This window comes from Olea europaea, chromosome 4 (assembly GCF_002742605.1).
Source record: "Olea europaea var. sylvestris chromosome 4, O_europaea_v1, whole genome shotgun sequence".
NCBI classification, from domain to species: Eukaryota; Viridiplantae; Streptophyta; class Magnoliopsida; order Lamiales; family Oleaceae; genus Olea; species Olea europaea.
The window spans coordinates 5,643,467-5,647,255 of record NC_036240.1 but is presented as its reverse complement, the minus strand read 5'-3'; positions in this window follow the sequence as shown (position 1 = coordinate 5,647,255).

Genomic DNA, 3,789 nt, shown 5'->3' with positions numbered 1-3,789 from the left:
ATTTCTCAATTGGGCCAATAGGATTTTAGTAATATTAATCACCTTAAATTAATTTCTTTAATATTACATGGGCCACAAATAATAGGTTTTACACTACAATTACTGGTGCTATTATTGCAACAGCCATGAAAATTATTAAGAGATTTGGTTTAAGAGCCATGGAGTCTCCTAGCTGAAGAAATAGGCAAAGTCTCAAAACTAAGTAAAATAAATCATGAACTTCTCAAGGCCTTAGAGTTGCCTATGTGTTCGAAGACGAGTAAACCAACCCTCATAGTTTCTTGGAGTAAGCCTGCTACTGGTTGGGTAAAACTCAATGTTGATGGGAGTTGTCTTGGTAATCCGGGACTTTGTGGAGGTGGGGGAGTAATAAGGGATCATTATGGTAATTTGGTTGCTGGCTTCTTTGTTCCATATGGCTATGGTAGAAACAATGAAGCGGAATTGCATGCTGTCATGATTGGGGTAGAGCTATGTAAAGAGATGGGTTTCCAGCAGGTGGAAATTGGGTGTGATTCGGCTGTTGTAGTAAACTAGTTAACAACCCGCTCATGCTGAGTTTAGTATTTGTGGCATTATTGGGATGAGTTATTAAAATTACTGGGTGGAATCAGCTTTACCATTTCCCATCAGTATAGAGAAGCTAATAGAGCCGCAGACTTTCTAGCTAGACAAGGGGCGGATGGTCTCGCGATGAGGTGCATGCATTTATATCAAATATCACATATGTTAAGAGGTATTATTCGTATGGATAAACTTGGTCTTCCCAACATTAGACAATAGTATTGAGGTTGACGTGTTAAGCATATGGGTTCGATTAGTGCTATATGGCTACTTGGTTCTTAAATTTGTTCTGTTTAATTTGTCTCCAGAGTATTCCTCCGCCATAAGTGAGGGGTGAATGAATAAAGTTTGACTGGTTTTTCAAAAAGAAAAAAAAAGAAAAGAAAAAAGAAGGGCGGTGTTGTCTCTGGGATAATAAAAAATAGAAAGGCAAAAGCTGCAGATTTTGCTACAAATTAAGGGCTAAATGCAGCCAATTTATAGGAAACATTGCATAGGGCATGTTGACGGAGTAAAATTTTGTGGACTAAATTAGAAGTTTTTGTTTTTTTACGGAGTAGTAAAGAAGAAAAAAAATTTGGTGTACTACTTTGTCCTATTTAATACTACTAATCAAACATCCAGGGAAAATTTGGATAAGGGATTGTATGAACTGTATTTAAAGTCAAAAGAGACAAGTTTTGGTAGGTTTTATTCCCCAAGATTTGCCTCTCAAATTTGAACTAGCATATGCAGTTGATCATCACCTTGCTTGCCTCTACTTTGTGGGCTTCACTCTAGAGGTAGATCTATTGCCCTTCCTAAGCTTCAATATAGCATGCTTTATTTGGCCTCTATAAGGAAATTTCTCTCTCTTTCTTTTTCAGAACCAATTAATGGTCCAATTAAGGCAACTTGCCAAAAGTTGACTCGCCTCGAAAAATCGATATTCTTACTAATTATTTCAGTAGAGTTGAGAGATTTTCTGTTCATTATAGGATTTCTCTGTTTGCTTATCTAGTTATGATTGGTATGATAAAATTATTTATAGGCATTCACGTTGATCAAATTTCAAATTCAGTATGGGATTCTAGTACCTAGAGTTATTGATCCGACAGTGAACGAACTTTCAGTACAAATGCAAGAAGAATAGAACAAGCAAACTGTGACAATGCAAGCCTTTATAGATCGGCAGGAAAGGAGGTGGGAGAATCTGACTATAGGAGCAATTGGTCCAAGAAAATCTCTACTCCCTCTTGATTATGTTACTTGCAAGGATGAAGGAAATGACACTAGACAACATATGACATTTTAGGAAATTCTTGAATTACTAAAACTGAGGAAATTTAAAAGTATTGTTCATTATCAGAATCCTCCCAATCCACGTCTCCCAGTGTATCATCCTCCTCGCTATCTCATCAATCTCCACTATTTTGTTGGATATTGTTGGCCGTTCGAGTAAATTTATTTGTACTCGTAACAATTTGAAATAAAAAATATATTTATTTTTTGATAAATTGTTTGTATTAGTTTGAGCTTGCATATGTTTGTACATCATTTTGATATTGTGAGTTGAATGTGTAATTATTCGATCTAAATTTTAAAGTCCGTGGTTGGTAAATGAAGATGAACACTTTATTTTGATAAAGATCATCTCAATTTTATTAAAGTTCATTTTTGACACTCTCAATTAGATTGAGAGTACATTTTGAATATATTGGATTGGATCGTGTGAAATTTAATTTCTGGCCAATACCACACGATTTTAATTTTACTTGACTATCTTAGGTGGGACCTTAATCATGTGCAGGTGATGAATTAGGCAACTCGAAATTCTTTGATGTATATATTGGTGAGATCAAATTGTTGGTTAATAACTTGGTGTCTTGAAAATTAAAGTAATATAACATGGAACATATATTCACAGTATAGAATCAGTCACTTATTTAATAAGCATGATCTTGAGCTCAAAATATTTCTCGTGGATAGTTAAAATTTGAGCTTATTAACTCAACATTAATTATTGAGTTAATTTTGTAATGTGATTAAATGGAACCATCAGATTGAAAATGGAATTCGAGGATGTGTATATTTGGAAAAATTACGTTTTGGTCATTTTAACCTTGTTCCATATATTTGGAATGGTTGCAAAGGGTCATATGCAAGAAAGATAAGCTAGGGGATATAATAATCAATTATAAAACGAGTGAAATTTATTTTGTACCATTAACTACACGATTTTAATTTTACTTAACTATCTTACGTGGGACCTTAATCATGTGCGGGTGATGAATTAGATAACTTGAAATTCTTTGATGTTCAATTGGTGAGATCAAATTGTTGGTCCATAACTCGGTGTCATGAAAATTAAAGTAATATAACATGGAACATATATTCACAATATAGCCCCCGTTTGATTCCCATTATGTACAAAATACATTTTTCTCTCTCTTATTTTCAATCACACATTCTTTAATAAAATAATATTATGCGCAAATTCAAATTTTTTTCATATTTTTTAACCACATGTTCTCTATCAAATCACTATTTCAAAATGTATTTTTGACAAATAATGGGAATCAAACAGGTCCATAGAATTTGTCACTTATTCAATAGGCATGAGCATGAGTTCAAAATATTTTTGGTTGACAGTTAAAATTTGAGCCCATTAATTTAATAATAATTATTGAATTAATATTGTAATGTAATTATATGGAACTGTCAGATAGAAAATGAAATTCAAGAATTTGTATATTTGGAAAAATGACTTCTTGGTCATTTTAACCTTGCTCCATATATTCGCAATGGTTGACAAGGGTCATATGCAAGAAAGATTTGTTAGGGGATATAAAAATCAATTATACAACTTTGAATGTATTGAATTGGATCGCGTGAAATTTAATTTGTCGCATTAATTACCTGGCTTTAATTTTACTTATGACCTTAGTGGTGTGCAGGTGATGAATTGGATAACTTGAAATTCTTTGATGTATCAATTGATGAGATCAAATTGTTGGTTACTAACTTAGTGTCTTGAAAATTAAAGTAATATTACATGGAACATATATTCACAATATAGAATCAGTCTCTTAACCATGATCATGAGCTCAAAATATTTTTGGTGGACAGTTAGAATTCGAGCTCATCAACTCAACATTAATTATTGAGTTAATCTTGTAACGTGATTACATGGAACCATCAAATAGAAAATGGAATTCGAGGATGTGTATATTTGGAAAAAAAAAA